Source organism: Tamandua tetradactyla, chromosome 3 (genome assembly GCF_023851605.1).
Source record: "Tamandua tetradactyla isolate mTamTet1 chromosome 3, mTamTet1.pri, whole genome shotgun sequence".
NCBI lineage: Eukaryota > Metazoa > Chordata > Mammalia > Pilosa > Myrmecophagidae > Tamandua > Tamandua tetradactyla.
The window spans coordinates 95,620,759-95,646,558 of NC_135329.1; the positions used below are offsets into that span (position 1 = coordinate 95,620,759).

Genomic DNA, 25,800 nt, shown 5'->3' on the forward strand with positions numbered 1-25,800 from the left:
CACAAACGCCCTCGCGCGTACTAACCGGGCGCACTCGGACTCTTACGGCCACCAAGGCGCCCAGAATCCTGGTGGCAGCAAGGTCCTTCGGAGGTCACCTAGTCCACTCCGCTGCCTGCCACGCCAAGGAGAACCACTGTCCTGTAAGGATGCCCCCGGGAAGGACTTCCCGAAAGCTTCCTCGGATACTTTTTCAGAATTAAACACAGAAAGGAAGGCCTTTCTGTCACCTGGCCAAAGTACTCCGAGCTGTTAAATGGGCTCTTACATACAATCACAAACAACTCTGAAGATTTCTTATGAAGTCCAAAATTCCAGACACAAGAATCTATTAGTCTTAGGGTTGGCCCCTTTCCTCTGCTTAAAATCCATTTAGAGGGTAGGCTCCGGTGGCTCAGCAGGCAAGAATGCTTGCCTGCCATGCCAGAGGACCCGGGTTCGTTTCCCGGTGCCTGACCATGTTAAAAAAAAAAATCCGTTTAGAAACACAAATGCTTGACACCCAGCTCTCCCTGGCTTCCTGTGTGCACCCAACAGCCACTCAGACCCCTGCCCCTGCCAGGCAGATCCAAACTCAACCCCTTGGACATGCTTAGTGCCCTCCTCCTGTGAGGTGGGTTAAGTTATTTGAAAATAGATAATAATCCCAAAACATAGTGAACCGAAGTCTTGAATAAGCCAGGCCACCAGACTTGCAGAACTGTCTGTCTGCAAAGCAACACTGGAGGATAAAACAGGGATGGGAGATGCCCTCGGCTGTTAGGAAGACCTCCAGGTCAGAGTGTGCTGGTTCTGCCCTTGTCATAAGGGTCTGCGTGCCTCTGGGCAGGTCGATCCCCTCTCCCAAAGGCTGGCTACTGATCCAGAACTCTGATGTGGAAGAGGCCCCAGGCCTAGTGGGTAGGGAGGAGATTCTTTTAAGGACCGAGGTCACTGTTTTGCAGAGCACCCACGTCTTGGGAAAAATAATGCAGGCTATTGCTTTGAAGAGGATGTTCATTTCTCAGGTATCTTTTTTGTTGCCCTCTGGTCCCTGCAAACCATTTTCCCACCCCAGCTCTTCCTTCATCTCTTTGTTTCCCCGGGCATAGCAAAAGATCCAACCCACAGGAGGTCCTTATACATATTTGTGGAAAGAATGACCAGTCCTAGCCCAAAGCAGACTGTACCCAGGAGAGAAAGTTATATTTTTTGAACACTTTATTATGTATCAGGCACTTTACACAGTTCCTTTGTTCACTCTTCATGACAGCCCATCACCCAGATGGGGAAAAAAAGGCTTGGAACATGTAAAGTGCTTATCCAGTGGAATCTTCCTTCCCTCTCCAGACCAAGGTGGGTGAACTGGCAATGCAGACAGCATCGACAGCTAGCTCTTGGGTACATTCTTCCCTGGTTTCCTGGATGGGGGAACCCCTCCCCTCCTTTCCCAAGGGCATCCATAGAACACTGTACCATAGGGATTCCAGGAGCCACACTGCCTGGTTCCCATCCTAGCTCTGCTGTTTCCTGTTTGTGTGACCTTGTGTAAATGACTTCACCTCTCTGAGCCTCAGTCTCCACGTATGTAGAATGGGGCTGACGAAAGTACTCAGCTCAGAGTTATCATGAGGATTAAATGAATTAATTGATGCAAAGGCCCTAGGACAATATCTGCCCTATGATAAGTGCTCAGTAGAAGGTCACCTATTATTATTAAGTAATAACAATATAAGTTAATAATAATCACTAATTATTATTAAAGACTCTGCTTTAGGCCTCTGCCATCATTTACATATGACTGCTAAGGTGAGACCTATGGACAGAAGGCAGGGTGGGGGTGGCAGGAGTGTGACTGAAAAGAGAGGGAGATCCAAAGATCACCCTCACACTCTATCCTCCTACCTCTTCCATGTTCCCCTCAGACTGCCCTGCTGTGGCTTTCCATCCTCCAACAAAGCTCCAGACAAATGTCCAGAACATTTCTCATCACCAGTTCCACCTGGAGAAATATTTTTCAGGTGGACACGAACTCAGTTTGAATTCCCTAGCCCTGCAGACGGCATCCCAGAGTCCAGGTGGGTTTGCTGCTGTAGGATCTGGGCAAGGAAGAAATGAGAATGAGTTGGAAGCTGGCGACCCTGGTCTTTACCCACATAGACCTCAGGCAGAGAACACCTTTCCTGGGGCTCCATATTCCTCATTTCTTACAGCCTTGCAGGCAGGAGGGCTTCCTCCCAAGGCCAGTCCCCCATCAGGTGGTGGGGACAGCAGGACCTAGAGTGGGCAGAGAGAAGGCAGCCTCCTGCTCAGCAGCTGCATGGATCCCAAGGTCCTCCCCCTGTCCGCCTTCCCTCCCACGTTGACAGGACCAAACTGAGTGGCCCTGCTGGAGTGGTTGGCATATCTCTTCTTCTGCCTGGCTACTTCTTCCCCTGAGTGATCCACGTCATTGTTGACTGTCTTCTCATCAATATTAATTATGGCCTTTGTTAGCATCTTGCTTTCCATTCAGACTGTGATTTTACATTTTAAGACCCAGTCAAGACTTCGGTCTGCCCTAAACTGTCCTTAGTAACCCAGCTTGCGTTCCTACTTCCACCATCCATGGACCCCCTATTTACTAACTGGTCATCTCCACTTTCACAACTCAAAATGCCCTTGCTGTCCAGAATATATAGATTGACCACACGCTGCTTAGGCTGATTCTCTAACGGCTCCCCCATCAGCAATGGGCTTCACTCCCCCTTTTTCTGCACTGTGATTTCTTCATGTCCCACCACTCATGTCTAGGTGCTCATTCCTAATTGTCCTTCATAACCCAGCTAAGTGTCATCTCATCATCAAAAGTCTTTGCTGACCCTTCTCCCAGCAGCGTTCACTATTCCTGCCCATGATCTCTAGAGTCCCTTGTATGCAAACACCTCTGACATCATATATTATACATACAAGTATTTGGTTACTCGTCAGCCTGCCCCGTTAGGCTAAGAGCTTCAGAAAAGCAAGAATCATGTCATTCATTCATTCATGCATGCATTGTATCAGTCATTTGTTCAATAATTATTTACTGACCCCTATCGTATGCCAGACACCATGCTAAGCACCAATTATACAATGGTGAACTATATAGACACAGTCCAAGGCTTCCTCTACCTCTCTCTATCCAGATCTCTTGAGTTTGCACCTAAACATTTGTGTGATGAGTGAAGATAAGTAGAGAAGCAGAGACAGAGAGATCAGTTGGAAGGCAAAATATAATGGTGCCTTAGTTTTGGGATAGTCAAAGGGAAGTGTATTTTGAGCATAGAATCTATGAATTTTGCTGATAGATTCAAGATAGAAGTTAACAGAGGAGAGGAAATCAAGGTTATCTATTAAGATTTGGTTTCAGCAACTGAGTGAGTAAATATGCAAAGGGGAATATTGAGGGAGGAGCAATCTATTGTGGGAGGTGGAAGAAATCATGAGCTCAGTTTGGGGAATAAATTTGAAATGCCAGTAAAAGATCCAAATAAGACATTAGATGGGCATGAGTCTAGTACTTAGAAGTAAGGCAAAAAAAAAAAAAAAAAAAAAGGAAGGAGATAAACACAAGGGAGTCTTCAGGATACAGATGGAGTGTGTACTCATGGGACTGGAAAGAGAGAATAAGAGCAAGGAGAGAGACAGGAGAGAAAGAGGGGAGGGGACTCCTGATGAACACACACACATCAGCCATTTAGGGATTGGGTAGAGAAGGAGAAGGGGAGATCTGTGATGGAGACTGAGATGCAGCAGCCAGACTAAGGAAGAAATCCAGGAGATGGGATATTACAGAAAGGAAGAGAAGAGCGTTTCAAGGAGGACGATGTGGCCAATTCTTTGGAAACCTGCCAAGAGGCAGAATAAAATGAATAAGGTGTTCACTGGGTGTGTTATTCGGACTGAGGCACTGATAATTTTGTCTGTTTACAAGATCATTTCCTTTACCTCTTGGGCAGAGCCAAACTCTATTTCCCAGGTTCTCCTTCAGAATGGGGAGTTCATGTACCTGAGCTCACAGTGGAATGTGAGTAGAAGAAACATATGCCACTTTCAGGCTTGGACCTTAAAACTTGCCGTGTAGTCTTCCAAGCTCTCTATTCCTTCTTCTGGCAGCTAGACACAGAGGACTCTGAGGTCCCAGAGTCAAGGGAGCCTGTGGATAAGTAGCTCAGAGCCTGGGTCTCTGAATGGGGGTGGGGACAGCTGGAGTGCAGGGTGTTGAAGAGTGAAGAGGTGAGGAAATGGAGACATTGTATGTAGACAATTCTTGAGATGTTTGAGTAGGACAGAGACCAGGGGATCAAAGATGGGAGAGACTTGAGTGTGTTTACTTACTAACAAAAATGATACATTATGAAGGGGAAAGACCAATATCAAGAAATCTCAGATGATCCTGTACCTGAAGTTCTTAGTAGCTGATTCAAAATAAAAGTCCAATTGACATCTTTAGCCACAATTACCCTAATAGGTAATACTTATCAAGCCCTGACCGTGTCCCAGGCGCTATGCCAAGAGTTTTAGATACATTACTTCTTCAATACAACAACCTTATGAAGTACGGGTCCCTGTTGTACAGAGAAGAAAACCAGAAATAAATCTCTGTATTTGCGAATGCCTCTATTGTATGTAATTTCCCCAATTGTTGCTTCATGTGATCCCGGAATCTCAGAAGTGTGACTCTCCACATCTGGAGCTCCCTGCCCATGCCACTGAAAGCTTCCTTGTGTGTTACTCTTATCTCCCAATTCAACTCTAAACCTTTTGAGGGCAGGAACTCTCATGAGGGCCATAGGAAGAGCTCAATACATATTTTACAATGACTTGATTATTTTATATTGCTCAAAATTTTCACAACTATTAATCTTATAAGGTTAAACAAATAGTCTTTGTGGTGAAAGAGTGAGAAAGAAGGGCAAAGAAAGCGCACCAACCTTGCCAACTATGCAGATTCCTTGTTAGCCTTTGCAAAATCCATGTTGGTTTTCCTTTGTCCCTCTCTCTTTCCTACTTTCCCTCCTTCTTACTTTCCTTCCTTCCTTCCTTCCTGCCTGCCTTCTTTCCTTCCTTCCTTCCTATACTTTTATTTTTATGTTAGAATTTTCATCATGGTTATACATGTGTATGGTGTAGAAAACAACTAGTTTTATAAGGCTTGCTAGGAAAAACAGTAATCTTAGGCCCTTCAAAAGTTGGATGAAAACACCCATCTCCTCTTTTCTGGAGGATGTTCAAACTATTTAACTGTTATCAATTACCTCCCCTATCTCTAAATACCGTGCTTGGAGGGCTAGTTCTTTTTTTTTTAAGTGATGATTATGAGTTTATTAGGCTAACAGTTTAAAATTTGGGCTATGATGATAGAATCAAAATCTAAATTCCAGCACTATTTTTGAAGAATTAGAAAAGCCTATTCTCATATTCACACAGAATTGTAAAGTGCTCCAAATAGTATTAACAATTTTGAAAAAGTAACAAAGTCAGAGGACTCACACTTACTGATTTGGAAATGTACTACCAAGTACGGACAACCAAAGTGTGGGGTACTGGCATCAGGACAGATAAAAATATCAATAAATAGGATCGAAAGTCCAGAAATAGACCCGCGTCCATATCCCACTGATTTTTTTTTTTTTACTTTAACACTTAGGGCTAGTTCTTGATTTTTCAGTTCAACCGTTATCCATTAATTTCCTACCACAGAAGATGAAAGTTTACCTCACTTTCCTTTTTCTCTTGCCTGAGCGCACACACACACACACACACACACACACCACATGCACACTCACGGACACATATCCACCTCCATCCCCTGCCCTCCCTCTCCCTCCCTCCTTTCTTCTCTTCTCTTCCTTCCATCTTTCTTTCCCTTATTCATTCATTTATTTACTCACTCATTCCCTCAATAGGAATCTTCCTGGCACCTACCATGTGCTGTGCGAGGCACTGAGGTGGGCATGAGGGGAAGGATTCAAGGTGATGTTCTTTCTAAAGAGCTTAGGGTCTGGTTGGAGGAACAGGAGTGAACCAGAAAGCAGGTAAGCAACCATGTAAGGGATCTCTTTAGATGTTGTGGGTGTAGATACATGGTAAAGCAGCAAGGGGTTGCTCAAAGCAAGTCTTTCTGGCCACAGCACTTGAGGAAATGCATCCCAGGATGAAGAGCCGGAGCGCAGCCTTGGAAGGCTAGTGACAGGGCTGAGTGGAGGGCAGAAGGGGTGATGTGCAAGGTGTTGGGAGCACAGGAAGCAGTCAGCCTGCACAGACTGGTGTGGACAGTAGGCTGCACGGGCCACCTTCCCCACCCAACCTATCCCATGACCCCCATCCACAAATATTCATTCCCCTCTCCCCCAGCTCTGTTTTCCTTCTGCATCACTTTTGGATTTTGGGTAATGTTACGGGAAGCCTTGACCCATGCTTCTCTTCATATACCCATCCCCTGACCCCTCAGCCTTCCACAGGTATTTACTGAGTGATCACTTTGAAAGAAAAGCAAGGGAAATAATAGTCTCTGTTTTGCACTGCGTGTGAGGCTGGGTGCCCCTTCGGGCAGGAACAAGTAGCCTGAACTGCAGTTCAGAGGATGGGCCAGCTGAGCACACAGGCATCCGCTCTCCTGACAGTCTCGGCCACCGTGACCCAAGGGCCTGTTTGATGTGAGATGTTCCCAGCTGAAGGTGATGGGGGATGAATGTGCAATCCTCAGCCCCCAAAGATAATGCAGCTGGCCTGCTCATGGGCCAATGAGGAAGTGGCTGCTGGGCCCATTAGCCCAAAAGCAGCAGTCACACCTTGCAGTTGAGAGGGTCAGCGAGCCCCTGAAAATCCTCACCAGCCCTCTTGGAGCTGCAGTGGGAAGCCTTAATTATCTCTCCTCTGAGGAGCTGGCCCTGCCTGGGTCTGCACAAAGTCGCTGGTTTTCTTTCTGTCCCTGGGTCTCCTTCTCCCCAGGCCCAATTTCCCCTCACCACCCCCAAACCCAAAGCAAGAGTGATTAAAGCTGATCCTTCCCCACAAGCCAGCCTATTCCCTCATATGCTGGCCAGAAAGCCTGCCATTCAGGCCACGCTGCCCACCTCTGCTTTTCTCAGTTCTCTAGGAGGCAGGGTGGTATTTTATCAGTTCATCCAGGCAGCAAGTATTTATCAAGTGCCTACTACCTGCATGGGGGAACCAGCTGAAAGCAGAAGTACTCTGCTCCCCACTAGCTGAGCCAGGCTAGGCTGTTGACTCTTCCAACCTCCTCCTTTTCCCTTCCTGCGGAGAGCATCTTCTAAAACAGACTTTGCTTCACCCCAGCCACCTATGCCCCAGGGATGCGGTGTCGCAGGTGGCTTGTGGCAATTTCAGATGGCCTGAGCAGTACCCTGCCTTCTCTGAGGGGTTTTTCCCTCGAAGCCACTGTATATTCTCCTGGCAAAGACCCTGTCATTTTGTCTTCTCATCCCTGCAGGGCTGGCTCTGAGACTGGACACTCAATATGCATTTGTGGGATGGAGCAAAATGCGATGGGAAAGCCCAGTATTGGACATGTTACCCCCCCTAGGCAGCACAGCAAAGCCCCAGCATCCGGAGAGGCCACCAGAGGGGTGTATCTATCTTTTGCTTCTTCTTAGAAGACTTGTACCAACCATGGACTATTAGTAAAGCAAATTTCCACATCCTGAAAACAGACCTTTTGATTGCTGGGGGAAGCAGACTTTTGATTCAAAAGTTTATTCGAGAACCTGATGGATTTCCCTTGGAGTGAGACTCAGCCTCTGGTTCACACACATGTAGAACTTGGCCATAGAGGAGGGCTCATCCAACCCAGCACCCACATTAATTGGTCAGCTACTCTGAGCTAAGGAAGCCCTGCAGGGACACCGGGCCCTGAAGATGCTGCAATGGAAGTGAGGAAGCAGATGGCAGGGGTGGGGGTGGAAATCAAGTAGTACAGTGCCGCAGTGTTTCTGGGGACTGTGTCCCTGTGCATTCCTGGAGACATCTGCCAATATCACCACTCTCACCTTGTCGCCATCCCTGTGTCCATTTGATGGGACAGGGGAGGGATGAATGACAGTGAGCCCAGATAAAACCCCATCTACACAGTGTTAAAAAACAAAACAAACAAACAAACAACAAAACCCTGTGATCCTACTGAAACTGAGTCTCACCAGTTGCAGGGAATCCATGCAGCCACCGCACGTCTGTGTTTGCCCATTCCTTCCCCAGGGCCCTCTGGCCGGCCTGTCGCTGTCCATGGTGCTAATGGCCGTGGCTGGAGAACTTCCCTTGGCAGGAAGGGATTGAGTTTCAGGAATCCAAGAATTAGCTCCTGTTCCCGGGCTTTGATGGGAGGCCAGAGCTCTGGGTGGAAATGCTGAACACTCTTTATGTGGCCTCCCGCTCCTGACCCCACCCAACATAGAGGACATCCCGCCTGGCTGATCAGCAGAGCCAAAGGCTGGGTCTTTCCTCTCTGGTTCACTACTTTCCTGTCTCATGCTGCCTACCCACTCCGCCATGCTCACAGATGTGCAACCATCCCCCCCCACACACACAGACACTCCCTCACACGCTCATATATTCCCTCATTCATGCATACACACTCACACACTGCCTTTCTCTCCCTCCCTCCCTCTCTTTCTCTCTCTCTCTCACACACACAACATGCACACATGTCCTGGGTAACACAGCTGTAATGAGGCAACCACCAACCCTCTTCAACAGTCAGCTTTCTCCCTAGCAAAGAGAGAGAGAAATCAAGCGTGAGGCTAAAAATGGAGGCTGATAACTTCAAAAGTGCTTCCTCCAAACTCTAACCATAGTTTCTTATTGTCTTCGTTTTTGAAGTATGTGGAAGGAGCCCATGATCCCCACAGATTCAGCCGCTAGGACCTGCACTCCACGGGAAAGCAGCCACCTAGAAGGCCCAATTTTGGGGTCATTAGGATTCAGAAGGGTCGTCCAGCCCCCAACTCCCAGCCAGAGTCTGGCCTCCATTGGAGTCACTCTTGGGAACATGGCAGCCATTTCCAAAGACTTTCCATAAAATTCATTCTTGAAGGAAAAAAGCGTTCCTAGGTAATTTGGTTTGGAAAACTCTGAATCAAATTTTTTGCAGGTTTGTTTACTTTACTGATGCACTTCTCAGAACATTTACTATGCCAATAGTCACCTTGAACAAGTCACTTACACCTTAATCTGAATTAGCATACTAGACTAAACTATACTGTTCCCAAACAATATAAGATGCTCTGCATTGGCCAGAGCCAGGTACCAGGGATTACCAAGAATCATAATAGAGAAAAGTAGTAAATGACATGGACAGAGAATGGGTCTTGGTGCCAGAGGTAGGTTCAGATTCTGGTTGTGCTGGTGACAGCTCTGGGTGACAAAATCTGAGCAGGAACTTCTGCACCTGCCAACTTACTGTCATAGTAGCACTACCAGGTACTGGAGAGGCACAAATGAGAGTGTTCTAAGTGCCTGGCATGTAATAGGCACTTGGGATACTTTAGTTCCCTGTGTACTTCCTTCTTCAGTGAGGGAAGAGACAAGAAGGTGGGAAGGGAGCAGATAAGGGCATGAGGCTGAGCTTGAGATCCAGCTGCGGCTCTGGGAGATTTATTTTCTTCAGGGCTGGCCTCATATTGTTGTGGTGGGGAGGCTGCTGTGCTTGAGGCCCCCCTGAAGGCCCAATGGCAGGCACATCAGCCTACCTCTTGGGCCTGGCCCCCGCCAAGCTCTCCTGTCATCCTGGGAACCAGCAGGCAAAGCCACTCTATATGCAGGAAGGCGAGCCAGCTGGCGGAGCACATGGCCCATGTTGACACAAACACGGAGAGGGTCTGTGGGGAACACGAGGTGGCCTTGGCCTGTGTCCCCAAGAGGAACAGTGAGGGCACTGCAGGGACGGAGTCTAAATGACACTTCAGACGTGTGGGGAATGCCAGCAGGCTCAGGCCCAGAGCTGGCCGTCCCAGAGAGGGGCCGAGCAGTCAAAGGGTCGGGTGGCTGAGCGCTTCACCATCCCAACCGGGCTCGGGGCTGAGACAGGCCCAGGCACCCCTGCACCCATCACTGCTCTTGCTCACCTGAGTCTCAGGGTGGAGAGGGAAAAGGGTGATTGCTGTGTGCTGTGTGCATACTGAGCACCTTCTGTGCGCCCACTGTGTGCTTTCACTGTGCCTACTATGTGCCCTGTATACCTAATATATGCACTCTGAATGCTTCTGTGTGCTTTTCTGTAACTCTTGTGTAATAACTGTGTGCCTTTTGTGTGTCCTCTGTGTGTCTGCTGTGTGCCCTTTGTGCAACCTCTGTATGCCCACTGTGCGCCTGCTGTGTCCTCTGTGTGCCCACTGTGTGCCTTTTGTGTGCTGACTATGTGCCTACTGTGTGCCCTCTGTGTGTCCACTGTGTACCTGCTGTGTGCCTTCTGTGTGCCCACTGTGTGCTCACTGTGTGCTTGCTGTGTGCTCACTGTGTGCCTCCTGTGTGTTCACTGTGTGCCCGCTGTGTGCCCTCTGTGTGCCTCTGTTGGCCCATAGGCCTTAAGGATAGCTGAGAAGCTCCTCTACCTTCTCATTCCCTCAGTTCACAGTGCCCTTGGGATGACAGAGTTCCCAGCATCTTGGAGCTGAGATGGACCGCCCTCCTTGGGACAGTTGCCTTCACTGAATTTGAAGTCACAGCATCATGGCATTGTGTCATTGGCTCCTTCCTTCACTGCACAGCCAAATTCACCACGGGCCATGCCCACACAGTGCCTGGAGCCCAATGAGTGCCAGATCGAGACTGCTGTATCCCTCTGATTCTTCCTCCCCTCTCCAAGTGCAAAGGAGCTTTCTCAGCCCACCTGTGCCAGCCAGGCTTCCACCAAGGAACCAGAACCAGTAAGAGATAGGTCTTAAAAGATTTATTGAAAGGAGGAGGCTTATGAGATCATTGGAGCTGGCAGGGCCAGGGCATGAGCTGAACTTGTAGGCCACAGGCAGAATTTCTTCTTGAAGCCATCCTCAGCTCTGCCCCAAGGTCTTCCAACTGATTGGATCAGGCCGACCCAGGTGATGGAAGCTACTCTTCCTAAGAGTCAACCGATTATAGGCATTAATCACATCTACAAAATATCTTCAGAGCTCGCTTAGCGTTTAATTGAATAACTGGGAGCTAGAGCCCAGCCAAGTTGACACATAAAGCCGATGTCACATTTCATCCAAATGGGGAGACATTCAGGTCCTGGAGAGGTTCATGGAGAGAGGGGAGGGTCAACGTGGACCCCCAGCGCCCGTAATGACCAGCTCACCCTCTCATTCGGAGCCCGGCCCCCTCACCTCTCCTTCGTGGGGAACGGCCGTGTTCCTGCAGCATGCCCAGCCCTGTGCTCTGCACTGAGCAGACTCAGATGCAGTGGAAAGATGTGGACTGCTGGTTGAGGAGGCAAGACACTGAAACACAAGGCTCACAAGCACATCAAGGGAACAAGCGGTCTGTGGAAAGCGTGGGGAGTTCTGAGGGCCCTTGATGCAGCATTTCCAGGACACCCATTAATGTCAGTCCTCATCTGGGGACCCCAGGGCAAGCAAGATGCCATCTGTTCCCTAAGAGGGCGCCGCTGTTGAGAGTGGCAGGCAAAGGGGACAAGGGATCCTCAGAGGTACACACAAGGGTAGGGATCACGTAACAAAGGAGATCCAGTGGGATTCGGGGCTCCTGGGGAAGGAATCTTAGGAGCAGTCTGCTGGCTTCATCTGGCCCACTCTGGACCAGAATCTCAATTTTAATCGCCAAGAAGACTTTCCCCTATCAAGGTGTTCATGTGAATGTGGAAGGGCCCCTCAGCTGCTGACGTCACGAAGCCGCAAATGTGCGTTTTAAGCATCACTGGCCTCCTGTCTCTACTGAGAAATCAGGCTAAGACCCGACAGGCCACAGGTCCCCAGGAGGGCACTCCCAGGGGCAGCCGCCGCCTCCCATTCCTCTCGGGGAAGAACCCGTGTGAACCCACATATGGGGCTGCCAGGGTCCCAGCTGCTGTCTTGAGGGGTCTTTCTGGGATGCTGCTCCCCGCTCTGAACCTTGTCGTTAAGTCCACAGCTCTGCCTCGACCCAAAAGCCCCTAGCCTCTGCCTCTCTGCACGCGAGCCATGGCAACCCCTGGTGGTAGCAGCTGAGGGCAGCCTCTGTGGACACTCTGACTGCTGTCCCTGGGCTCCGAGGCTCCGTGCACGCTGAAGCAAGGGTCACTTGCTGCTTGGGGTGCAAACCGGCACCAGCCCCTACACCGCCTGCATAGCCTGCCCCCTGGTGGCAGCTGGCCGTTGTTGCTGGCTAAATCATCTTGCCCAAATTCACTGGGTCAGACACAGCGGGGAGGCACGGGGTGTGGGAGTGGTGTGACTGCCTGGGGAGGCCAGGTAGGAATTTCCCGAGAAAAGGGAACTCTTATCTGGATTTTATAAACTAGATGATAAAGAAAGGAAGGGCACACTGAGCCTCAGAAAACCACTTGCAGAAGCCTGAGGGCACAGAGAGGGCTCTTGAATCCCAAAGGATGGGAAAATATGGGGAGGCAGAAGGGAAAGGGGGGTGGGGGCATATTCCCAGCAGGTAGAAATAAAGTAGGAACAAGGTGGGGTGCAAGGCAGTGAGGCCAGCCAGTGCCCTGAGAGAGCCGGTCAGCACTGCTGAGTCTGGGCCCTCGTTAACTGGGAAAATGGAGAATTGGGTCCTCTAAAGACTGGAAGTTTTTCATCTAAAAGACCCGGTGCCAGGTCCCCATTTATCTGACCCATAAAGTCTTCCAGCAGAGGGAAATTTGCTCCCCAGGAACAGAAGGGCTCTGGTACCAGAAGACGACTGGGTTGCACCCCCCACCCCATCACCCAGGTCCATAAGGCAATTCCTTGATCCGCTTCTCACTGCTGCATCTCCCCATTTCACAGTTCAGAAAACTGAGCCTGGCCCGGGACCTCCTCCTCAGGGGTAGGGAGGAGGAGCGTGATGGGAAAGGCAGGAGGTGATAACCAAAAGGTGGTGGTGCAAATGGACCTTGCTTTAAGCACGTCCAGGTGATGAAAACACTCCGTTCTCCTTCTGCATGGACTCTCCATGCCTCTGGGCACATTTTTTCCTCTCCCTGCTCTGCTACATCATCTGTGAAACAAGAGAGTTGATGAGAAGACCTTTAAGATACCATCAAGCTCAAACGTTCTCTTTAAACTCAGCATGGGTATAACAGGTGACACTCCTTCCGTAACAGAATTCGTGGTCCCAGCCCCTTAACAATGAGCTCCCTGGTGCGTTTCAAAGACAATCCGATTCCCACCTTTTTTCCAGGTTCATACGAAGGACACCGATGAGGGCAATGATCTGACACTCCTGGGGACCGAGCCCGTCCCCAGCACGGACTGGGCACTGGCTGGGGGAGGGCGCTCCTGACCCATCCTTCAGTCCCTGTCCTCCACCCACCACCCTAGAAGGAGAATGAAACGTGCTTCCGGTTGGAGTAGAAAGTGCCTGAGATTGAAGTCGGAGCCTAGCGGGGCTCTGACCTGGGAAACCTTGGACAAGAGATGGCAGTGAAACTTCCTCTCTGCGCAGTCTGCCCAGCAGTCTGCAGCGGCCACGCCCTCCCCACCCAGGACCCACTGCCACCTTCCCTCCTTTCCTGAGCTGCAGCCAGTGCCCCCTGGAGGCCAGAGCCTGCTCTACACCCTTCTGTTGTGCACAGGGGGCCTGGGGTGGCTATTCCGCAGGAAGGGGCCTGGGATAGAAACACTCCCACTGCCACTCCCTTCCAAACCCACAGTTGAGACGTGTGTACCACCCCTTTCCCATCTCTGTCTCACTTCCCCCACTCCCTTACTGGTGTCTTCTGAAATTACCTCCTGTATCGGCTCCCCCACCCACCTACCCCCCAAATATATATATCCACACACTATTTCCTTGGAATCTGTGAATGTAACCTTATTTGGAAAAAGTGTCTTTGCAGATGTAATTTAGTTAAAGACCTTAGTTAAAGAACTTGCAATGAGGATTATCCAGATGGGCCCTAAATCCGATGGCAGTGGCCTTGTAAGTGACACTGACAGAAGAGGAGCAGGACGACCCCAGAGCCAGAGATGGGACCTGTGTGGGCTCAAGCCAAGGAACGCTGGCAGCTCGTGGAAGGTGGAAGAGGCAAGGAGTGATTCTCTCTAGGGCCTCCAGGGGACGCCTGCCCTGCCAACACTTTGATTTTTGGATTCTGGCCTCCAGGGCTGTGAGAGAACACATTTCTGTTGTTTGTGGTGATTCTTTTAGGGCAAATGAACCCTGTCCACTTGCATCCTTGTCTCAGGCTCTGTCTTCTATGGTGCAGGAGGATGGCATGAGATTGTGTGCGTGCATTCCCTGCTGATCGTGGTAAGCACCCCAAAACCTGACTGTTATTTGTGGGTCATGGTGAAGGGGATAGAAAATGTATGATGATTATTACAATTACTTTAAGGCCAGGAATTTGCATCTTCTCTGTCCTCTGAGATTCCCAGGAGAATGGGGAGACCCCAGCTCCCCCACGTCCCCTCTTTAAGTCCTCAGGAATGTCCCAGGCTCTCTGAGCACACTCAGAAGTGGAATTCAAGCCCTTACCCAGTTTCCCCACCCTGTCACTTCACCCCTGTGCTGAAGCGGGGTTGGGGGACAGGAGAGACGGCGGGCAATGGCCCCTGACTAGGACTCCATTAGCATACCAGCTGCCTGCCCCCGCCTCCCCCCGGACATCCCCAAAGACCCAGTGACTGAGCGCTTCCTTGTCTTGCTCCTTTAGACCCCATTCACAACCCAGATACAAGTGGTGGAGACATATCCCGGGATGCTAGGCTGAGCCTGCCTCCCTCTTCTATACAGCCATCTTCTGTCTGGCAGTACCACCCCACTGCCTCCTTCCACCCCAGGCCCCATTCACCTCCCCAGCCCAGGTGACCTCCATGGCCTGGGATCCTTTCTTGAGAAAAGGTCTTGGAGGCACTTTTGCAAGAATTGTGAATTTGCAATTTTTTTTCCCAAGAGGCTATAGAGAGCAAAACTCCAACCAGGGGGTGGGCCATTAATTGTGGCGTCCCAGCATTGTTACTCCAATGCCAAAGGGGCGGGGTTCTACCCCGTGACCCCTCCCCGCTATCTTGCACCCCCAGAACCCAAACTCAGGCCAATCTGATACCAAAGCATGCAGGCTTTTTTGTGAGAGTTGCAGCTCAACCTAAGAATAGGCATGGAAATGGGAGGAAACACAGGAGGCCCCCCTCTCTCAACTGTGCCTCAGGGCTGGGAACAGCTCAGAGACAGGAATCTCCTTTCTCCCTCTCCCCAGAGCTCTGGCTCTGTCCCTGGGGCTGAGCTCTGCCTGCAGGACCCAGGGCTCCAAGGGAGTGTGTCCTCCCCCCCACCAGCTGCAATAGCCAGAGAGCCCTAGCCAGCCGCCTGCCCATCCTGGGCCCTGCTCAGAGGACAGGGCTGAACTGATTCTGTCAGGAAGGGTTAGCCTTGTCTCCGGGGCTGGCTGGATGCAAGGGGATGAGACAAATGCATTCGGACAGGCTGGATCTGGAGTACTATCTGTCAAACATGCTGGCCACTCTCGAGCGGGCAGCACTCTCCCCAGGGAAACCATGCAGACTCCATTTGGTCCTTTTCTGAAAAGCCTGGTGTTGGGGGCCAAAGGCTAAGGGGAGGAGACAGGAAGAAGCCGGGTACCTGTAAGCTGAGCGCCTTCGGGAACTGAGTGTCAGGACCTGCCTTCTCTACCAACGTGGAAACCGATTGGCACCTGCTTCCTGGATATTCATGCAGCATAAGCACTCACCTGGCCTGACAATGGCTACATGGCCAGGCTTTCACCCTGCCCGAGACGTGGCTCAGTTGGACGGATGAAAGGGTGGTTGATCACAATAAAGGCCTTGCAGAGAGAAAGTTCTAGATTGTTTCCCAAGGAGGCTTTCCCGGGCCCCTCACATCCTACACGGACAAACTGGCATTGCAGCTGGTAGCAGGTATGGATGATGGAGGGCCGAGAATCAAATCCACAAGCCCAGTCCCAGCCTCAACCTCCACTTCACTGAGCTCTCCTGTCTGTCCTCCCCTCCTTTCAAGAAGCCTCTTAGGCAAGGCTGGGACAGGAATTTGGCTTGAGCACATGGTCTGGGCCAGGCACTGCCAGGAGCTTTCTGCCTAAGCTGGTTGAATCTGCCAAAAAAAAAAACCCGTGAAGCAGGTGTTCTTGCTACCTCAGCTTTTCGGAGGAAGAGACCAAGGCTCACAGAAGTGAAGGCACTTGCCTTAGTCCCTCTTGTCACACAGTGTTCGTGGAACCAACATCCATACCTGGGTGAGGGGACCCCGCCCTGTTCTGGATCTGGGGGCAGGTGAGGTTGCAGCCCTATACCCCAACCTCTCTCCCTTATGAAGCTGCCCAGAGCACCTGACACTGAGTCTCAAGGAACTCTCTAGACACAGTCGTGCCCACTGCAGATGGGTGAGGCTGAGGCACAGCATTCATAATAGCTGGCTGGCGTTCAGACATTTCTGACCTGCAGGTGTTTCCCAGGTGGGAGACAGGTCAGGTGTCCTGGGCAACCTGTGCAGGACCAGGGCCCCCGAATCCTACGGGGAGATGACCTTGCCCAATGCCATATGTTAACAGTGGCTGGAAATAAGATGCTAATATAAGAAGATTCAATGTAAAAAAAAAAAATCGATTCATCGTTAGGCGGGACCCTATTTGGAAAAAAATAATCTCTTCCATCTTAAATTGGGAGGGGAAGGGAGGTCATATGGAAAAACAAAGCAAAAGTCAGCAAGGCCATCGTGTAGCTCCTGATAGCAAGGACAGGAACTGGGTCTGCCAGATGAGCTTGAGACTGTCTCAATCAGAATGTGACTCCCCTGGGGACTGGCATGGCCAAGTAGACAGCACTAAAAGAGCTGCCATCTTCCTTGATAAGGTCCCTACAGAGAGAGAGAGAGAAATCTCTGTCTCTCCATTTGCTTTGGGGAAGAAAATAAGAAAAATCCCCTGCATCCGGGTGATTCTAATAAAATTCTTAGCACTCTCTGTACCAGGGATTCTGTGTCTCTTATGATGAGGTGCAGGGGCCTCTGAGCTGAAATCCAAATGTTGGCCCCTAGAACAAATTACCTATGGATGATTCATCTTTCTACACCCAGAACCAGGTCAGGAATTCGGGAAATATTGACCAAATTGAAAGAAACCCAGTAGCAAAAAACCCTGGCCGGCTTCCCCAAAGGGAGCCTGCTTGGCTCTCAAACTCCCTGGAAAATGCCCTCTTCTCCACTTGACTCTGGAAGCCCAGGCGTGGGTGGCCTGGAGGCTTGTCACTTCATTGGCACTTTATTCTGGTGCTGAAATCGAATTCTACAAAGATAATTCTTCTCCAGCACAATTAGAAATCTGGAGGCAAGTGACTCTGGGCAAGTGGCTTCCCTCCCCTGATTCCCGGTTGCCTCGATTCTAAAACACGTGAATTAGACGAGGTAAGGGGTTCTCTAACACTTTTTATTGTTAAGAAGCAGATCGTTCTTTGCCCAAAGATTTCAGCGACCACTGAAAAGTGACGGTGAGAGTCCATCGGACTCAGGCAGATGGATTCCAGGTTCTCCCCATCCTTGCAAGAAAGAAAAGACAGTACTCAGGAAGAGGTGGCCAAATTGACTTTTGTATCCTATGGACCCTCCTCAAGCCTTTGAGCCTACCCCCTCCCCATCCCACCCAGGGTGAGTTTGCGATGTGGAGCTCAGGTTGCTGAACAGCCCCCAGTAACCCTCAGCCTGTGGGCAGCTCCCACTCGGGAGGTCACCCCTTAGCACCAGCCTTCGGGCAGCTTCTCCTGCTCCCCTGCCAAATACAAGAATTGACAAGTCACTGTGATGATGGGAATCCATTGATAGGAATCTTCAGGCATTGGGCCCTCTCGAGGGAACAAAAGCTCTGTTCAGAAGAGGGCTGCATATTTCTTGTTTATTTGCTTGGTTGGGTGGAGGCTGCTGCTGTGAAAGTGGTGGCCATGGGGTCTGAAAAGCAGCGAGTTAGAGGAGGAACTTTTGCTTCCAGCCGTGGTTCCCGGCCCTGCCAGCCTCTAACTAGCTGTGTGGTTTTGGGCAAGCAACAGAGCCTCTCTGAGGCTCAGTTCCCCTGTTTGTCTATTTCGTCCCAAAAGACAACTTGGGAGAAGCTGGGGCCAGCTTTTGTTTCAGGAGCACCTGCTGTGGGCCCGGGTTTTTCTAGGTTCTTGGGCTACAGTGAACAAAGCAGACAAAATGCTGTGCCTTCTAAGAGTTCGTGTTTCCCGTGGGTGTGCAATAGACACATTTGTTTGACTCATGAATATAATCAGAATGCCTCTGGAACTTGCCACCTGTAGGTCCTTCTCGGGGTAGCAACTTCGATGAGCCGATACCTACTACAGAAGGTGGGCCTGCCTCAGCATGGATTTCTGACCATGAAGCATCAGGATAGCACAGGGCTGCGTGCTGGGCCTCACAGTGTAGACCCCTTAGGGCTGGCACCTGTCAGCTGTAGGCACTAGAGGGCCTTGGGGTTTTTCTTGGTCTTTTTAATCAAGTGCTTCCTTCAGATAGAGACCCTCCAAGGCCAGCATTGGCAGGAGACTCTGCTATATGGGGGCTGTGGAACAAAGGGCAAGGACCTCTGGTCACATTTTATCAACAGCCTCCTACCATGCTGGCCTTGGGGGGTGCTGCTCCCCCATAAAACTGGCCTAAGAGCAGACCCAAGACCCTTTCCTGAATCCCCACCCCCATGACACAAGATAGTAATACTAGGAGCTTCAGGCAAGACCTGATAAAAGCTGGGGAATAGGGCCGGCCACGGTGGCTCAGCAAGCAGAGTTCTTGCCTGCCATGCCAGAGATCCCGGTTCAATTCCTGGTGCCTGCCCATGCAAATAAAATAAAATTAAAATAAAAAAATTTAAAAGCTGGGGAACAGGAGAGGGTAAGGAATTAGCCCAGAAAGATCCCTGAGCCTTTATGGTCTTGCTTTCAAAAATGTGGCTCTCTCCTTGTCAACTTCTTGCCTATTGCAAGAGCTCTGCCTGGCCTAGGCCAGCCTCCCATGCACAGACTGAGCTCCTACCCCCGGACCACCAGACCCTACCAAGTCCAGGCTCAAGAAGACAAAGTCAGACGCTCTGTCCTCTTCCCACTATCTGAGGTCTATCCTCAGACGTAGCTCACTCAAGGAGGGCCCAGCCGCTATCAACAGATGGATGGCCCCACTGCCAGGACGCAGCAGGGAGAACATAGCTTGGCACAGTACAACGACTCCACTCCCAGGAGGAGTCCAACACAGCATCACAGGGCCTGGGGGGTGGGGGGAGGTGCAGCAAGGGGAACTCCTTCTGTGTTGTCTTGAAGTTATGTAGCCCAAGAAAACATGGTCTTAATCCTAATCCATCCCTGAGGGTGTGAACCCATTGTAAACAGGACCTTTTAGTGAAGCTACTTCAGTTAAGTCATGGCCCAGATGAATCAGGATGGGACTTGATTACTGGAGGCCTTATAGAGAAGGCCATAGAGAGAGAAGCAAGAAGCTGGGAGTCAACAGAACCCCAGGAGAAAGGAGACAGCACAGCCATGTGCACTGCTATGGGACAGAAAACTCAAGGGATCCCAAAGACTGCCAGCCAGGCAGAAGTTACTCATCCCAGGGGGAGCAAGCATTGCAGCCTCTGAAACCATGAGCCAATAAATTCCTGTTGTTAAGCCGACCCATTGTATGGTATTTGTTTTAGCAGCTGGGAAACTAAAACAGTTTTTGAGACCAGAAAGGGGGCGTCTGCTAGGACAAATTAAAAAAAAAAGAGGAAACGACTTCGGAATTGGATAATGGGTAGAAGCTGGAGGAATTGTGAGGTCCTTGATAGAAAAGGCCTAGATTGCTTTAAAGAGACTATTGGTAGAAATAGGTGCATTAAAGATACTTCTGATGAGACAAAGAAATAATGACTGCTTTATTGGAAATTGAAAGGATAGTGATCCTTGTTATAAGGTCGCAGAGAACTTGGCACAATGTCCAGAAATGAACTTGGACATTTAGCTGAGATTTTCAAGCTAAGTATAAAAGATGCAGCCTGGTTTTTCCTTGCAGCTTCTAGTAAAATGTGAGAGGAAAGGGACAAGCCAAGAGTTAACTCCCAAGCATGAAGAAATCAGAATTGATGACTTGGAAAATTCTCAGCCCGTCCAGGTGAGTGTGCTCTAAGGCCAGCCCCTGAAGCAGCTCTATCAGGGACCTCCCTGAGCTTCCAGGAAGTGAGTCCCAGAGGACAGAGTTCCATGTGTGTTGAACTGAACACCCTTTGCTGCAGACGTGTGGCTGAACATGGATCCAGTCAGCCATTCCCATGGAAGGCAGGATTGGAAGTGCAGTTAACCAGAAAGAATGTGTAGAAAGTTGTATCGTCTGATTTTTTCGACCCACTTGAACTACACCCAAAGCCATCAAAGTTTTTGCCAAATTTGTATGAGCAGAACCACCGTCATCCTGGACTAAAAAGAACAGAGACAGAGAAGAGATAAATTGAAGGAAGAATAACTTCAAAGGCAGAACTTTGGAAGCAAAGGTCTGGACCCAAAAGATCTCAGGCCAAGAGAGGGGGCCCACCCATGCATGTGGAAAGGGGGAACCCACCTCAGCACTAGGAGGGGATGGGTCGTCTACCCTGGCATTTGGAGGGGGTGGGCCTTGTGGCTCATTGTTTAGGGACAGTGGCATCACCCCAGCGCTCAGAGATGCTGGAACTTGTGCCTCAACTTTCATGGAAAGCCTGGCTGCCATTCTGATACTTGGAGAAGGCAGAACCTTCACCCAGAGTTAGAGAGAGCATGGCTGCTGGACAAGCACTTGGAAAAGATGAGGCTTACACTCCAGCAGGTCCTAAGGACAAAACATCCATCCACCAATGGCTCTCAGATCTTGAAATCTAATGGAGATTGCCCTGCTCGGTTTCAGACTTGTTTAGGACCCAGGACACCTGTTTTCCTTCCAATGTCACCCTTCCAGAATGAGAATGTTTATTCTATACCTGTCCCTCCATTGTATATTGTAAGCAGACAACTTATTTTCTACGTTTCACAGCTCCACAGAGAGAAAATTCTGCCTGAAGATGGACCATGCCCATAAATGATTTAGAAAAGACTGTACTTAGCATTGTTCTAAAATGGCTTAAAGGCTTTGGAGATGTTGTGATGGAATGAATTTTGCATGTGGGAAGCACCTATCTTAGAGGTCTGGAGGGTGGACTGTGGTGGCTTGGAGTTATGTATCCCACGATCAATGTCTTAATCCATTGCTGAGGGTGTAAATCCATTGTAAATAGAACATTTTGAGGAAGTTACTTCAGTTAAGGGATGGTTCAGCTGAATCAGGATGGGTCTTTGTGCCAGTTTGAAAGGATTTATGCACCCTAGAAAAGCCATGTTTTGATCCTGATCCAATCTTGTGGGAGCAAGTTTCTTTAATCCCTATTCAATAATGTTGGTTGGAATCTTTCAATTAGATTATCTCCATAGAGATGTGACTTGCCTAACTGTGGGTACTAATCTTGGATTAGAGGGAGATGTGACTCCACCCATCCATGTAGGTCTTGATTGGTTTGCTGGAATCCTTTAAAAGAAGCAAGCTTTTTTTTTTTGAGCCACCATTGCACTGCCCAACTGTCATTGCACCACCCTAAAAGAAGTAAGCAATTTTGAAAGAGCCACAAAACAGAGAGCCCATACCACCAGAGACCTTTGGAGACGGAGAAGGAATGTGTGCCTGACAGGGCTTCATGAAACAAGAAACCTGGAGAGAAAGCCAGCAGACATTGCCATGTTCGCCATGTGCCTTTCCAGTTGAGAGAGAAACCCTGAACTTCATCAGCGTTTCCTGAGTGAAGGTAATCACTTGTTGGTGCCTTAATTTGGACATTTTCATAGACTTGCTTTAACTGGAACATTTTCATGGCCTTAGAACTGTAAACTAGCATCTTGGTAAATTTCCCTTTTCAAAAGCTGTTCTGTTTCTAGTACATTGCATTTCGGCAGGTAGCAAACCAGAACAGTCTTCATCCTGTTACTGGAGAACCTATAGAGAAGGTCACAGAAAGAAAGCTGTGAGAAGAGCAAGAGACCAGAAGCCAATGGAACCCTGAGGAGAAAAGAGAACACACCACCATGTGCATTGCCATGTGATGGAAAAGCTAAGGAACCTCGAAGATTGCCAGCCGACCAGAAGATACACCAAGGAGAAAGCAAGCCTTCTGACCTCTGAAACCATGCACCAGCCAAGTGCATAGTATTTGTTTTAACAGCAGGCAATCTAAAAACCTTTCATCTGTACAGGTTTGACAGGAGTGGTGAACAAGATTAGTTAGATGGTTCTAACCTCTGCCCACAAGGCTGAATTGAAGCCTGGCCTGAAATTGTTCCACCTGCACTGCCTGGAAAGTTCTGCTTCCCCAGGACCCGCCAAGGACCTCAAGAGGATGATTTAGTAGCTGTTTCTTTATTAAACCAAATATGTTTGCCGTGTCTCCTAATAAAATGCAAAGACTGTCTGAGAAGTTCCAGCCCCCTCATTTAGCCCTGAGGTGTAATTAATACATAAATTAAGCTCCTGCAGACTCACAAATGCCCAGGAAAAAAAAAATGTAATTAGTTTGCACAAATGACTCCATCTGTCAGCTCTGAGCACCACACCGGAGCAGACCTGAGGGCTGGGGAAGGGGCTCTCTCTGGCACTGCAGGGGGCTGTGCTCTGGATGGAGAGTGGCGTCCTGACAGCGGGGGCAGGGGATGTCTCTGGATGATGCCCACTGTAGACAAGCAGTGGATTGGCCAGAGACCTGGGGGTGTGGTGAGGGCAGTGACATGGAATTTTCATATGCGTCTTCCAGTTTTGTCCTCTGTGGGAGGGAAGGGGGGTAGCAGGACAGAGAACTGCACTTCGATCTGAGACTCATCCTTCTCCGCCAAACGGTCACCTCTCAACAGAAGAAGAAAGCTGGAACGGGCGACGGAACTGGGGGTAAGGGGGAGGACGAGAAGGGCAGCGGTGGGAGGGAGGCCCCTGGCAAGGGTGAGGGCACTGAGGCCAATGTCAAGGGCAGGGCTGGAATTGACAAGTACATACTCTACGTGGGCACGGGATGGTTACGCACACCGTGTGCCTCTTCATTTTCAGCAATCTGTAGAACGGACAAACAAATGGGGATTTTTTTTGCCTTCCCCAAAGTGTTCTTATTGCAAAATCAATGCGTGCTTGTTTGCGTTTAAATAAGAAATGAGAGTACGAAGTGACAAGCCACCCCCAAATACTTCTTCCCACTGTTCCGTATGCCCAGGGAGTAATCATTACTCATGAATAATTTGGTGTGTGTCTTTACAGACTTTTTCAGTGCATTCATAATCCGTACAGTAATTATCAAAAAGGGGATTGTGCTGTGCATGCAGTTTGGCCACTTCTGAGTTCACTCCTGGTTATGCTACACACACCTTTCTATGTTTGTACACACATGGCTTATTCTTTTTAAGAGATGCATGCATAGAAAAGAGTTTATATATATATATATACTTTATTTATATTTACTCCATAATTCATGGAGCCAGTCCCCAGTTGATAGATATCTGACATTTCTAAACTTTTACTGTTATAAATAATGCTGAGGAAATATTTAGGGCTCATGCTATTTTTCTTCTTTTTACAGATGGGAATAAAACAAGATTTAGCCAGAGCAAGTGACTTCCTTGGGGGTCACACAACTCAAAGTGGCAAAAATAACCTTGGATCCCCATCTCTTAATCTCCATTTTCATCGAGCCATGCTGGAAGGTAGGGAAGGAGAGAGGAGAGAAAGGGGGGGAAAAGAAGGAGGAGGGGGAAAGGAGAGGAAGGTTCAGGAAAAGAGAAGCAAAGAAATCAAGGAGATGCTGGGGTGGATTAAGAGGGGCAGCAAAGAGTTATTTAAAAAAATGCCTTTAAAGGTATGAATCTTATACAAAGAGTGTATATTATCAGGGTATGGGGGAAACTGCTATTGCATGCTATAGGCTATGTTTTACAGGAAGATGTGAGCAGTGCCACAGCAATAGCAGGGGTAAATAATGGGGGAGGAACAAGAGATAAGCAGAGGCTTGGATATTCTGTTGGTGAGTGTGTGTTTATCGGTTATTTTTCTCCTGGGAGCAATGAAAATTGTCTAAAATTGAGAGTGTTGATGGACTGCTGACTTTGGCCATTATACATGGTGCCCAATGGATGGAGGTGACTGAAGGATGCATTGACCAGGAAGTCGACTGGCCAACGGTATGCACACGTGTAATTGAATATTGTGCTGCTACAGAAAGGCACGAAGTTGTGAGATATGCAACATTTATCCAGAACTTAGTGCATGAATTTGTGGGACATTTTGTGATGCAGAATAAATCAGGAACAAAAGAGCAAATATTGTATAGTCTCATCTAGAAAACACTTATAAGATAATCGGGGCCTTATTATAAATGTGAGCTCTTATAGCACTCACATTTAGTCTGGAGTGGTAATTGCTATTTCTAGATTTTGAGAGGCTGTGCTATGTGTGCATAACCTAGTATTTCCCTGGAACTTTCGGTACCTGTGTGACACCTAAGACTCAGAGTAAGAGTTCTGCAGTTCTGAGGGTCAGCATTGCCACATGCAATAACTGTTAAACAAATTGAAAAGGAGATCGGGATTTAGATAGAGATAAGAACAAAACCAATCAAGCTAGGATTAAGATAATTCCGAGAAGAGGGTAAAGGAAGACATATATTTTAGAACCTCCCCTAGTCTATGACACCAAAGGAAGAAGGTTTATTTTGTCCAGAACCTAAATTTTCTGTAGCACATAATCGAACTCAACCTGTCTGGATAGATCTTTTAAACAACCCAAAGTCAGGAAGCCCTGAATGGGAACGAGGGCCTGTAATTCTGTATAGCTTAATGTAATAAGATACATCCCAGAGTATCTTAAGCAGATAATTAAAAAAGTATTGGCACATGTAGGAGACCCGGATTTGATTCCTGGAATAGCACATGCCAAAAATAGAAAGAAAAAAAAAGTATTGGCAAAGTCTCTTGAAGGAGGGGAGAAAAAATATGGAACTATTAAACATTACCACCAGGGAAATCCTTGATACTGTGTCAAACATTAGGGACACCCAAGTAAATAGGCCAAGCCCTTGATTTTGAGGCTTACTCTTGTGAAGTTTATGTAGGTAGTGGTAGGTAGTTAGCTTACCTATAGGCATGCCTAAGAGTTACTTCTGGAGGACCTCTTTTGTTGCTCAGATGTGGCCTCACTCTCTCTAAGCCCAACTCTGCAAGTGATATCATTGCCCTCCCCCCTACATGGGACATGACATCCAGGGGTGAGAGTCTCCCTGGCAACATGGAAGATGACTCCTAGGTATGAGTCTGGTCTTGGCATTGTGGGATTGAAATGCCATCCTGACCAAAAGAGGGAAAATTGTAACAAAAAGGCATCAGAGGCTGAGAGAGTTCAAATAGAGTTGAGAGGCTTCTCTGGAGGTCACTCTATGCAAACTTCAGTTAGACCTTTCTACTACCATAACTCGCCAAAACCATTCCTGCCAACCCTAAAGAACACCTAGGGCTTTATCTGAGATTCTACAAAGGTTCCATGCTCTATGATTACTTTCCATAAAACCACAACCTCCAGTTGGGTTACTAAGCCAGATAAATCGTGAAACCCAGAGGGCCCAGCCTCTCCACG

At 48.9% G+C, this 25,800-nt stretch overlaps 1 long non-coding RNA gene across 1 annotated transcript; it reads left to right on the plus strand.

Moving 5' to 3' along the window:
• The first annotated feature begins 32 nt into the window (after positions 1-32).
• LOC143676244 (uncharacterized) lies at positions 33-7,657 on the plus strand. Its single transcript, XR_013171949.1, has 4 exons — positions 33-143; positions 945-1,007; positions 1,253-1,335; positions 7,457-7,657. It is a non-coding gene; the product is annotated as an uncharacterized LOC143676244 (long non-coding RNA).
• The last annotated feature ends 18,143 nt before the right edge of the window (positions 7,658-25,800 follow it).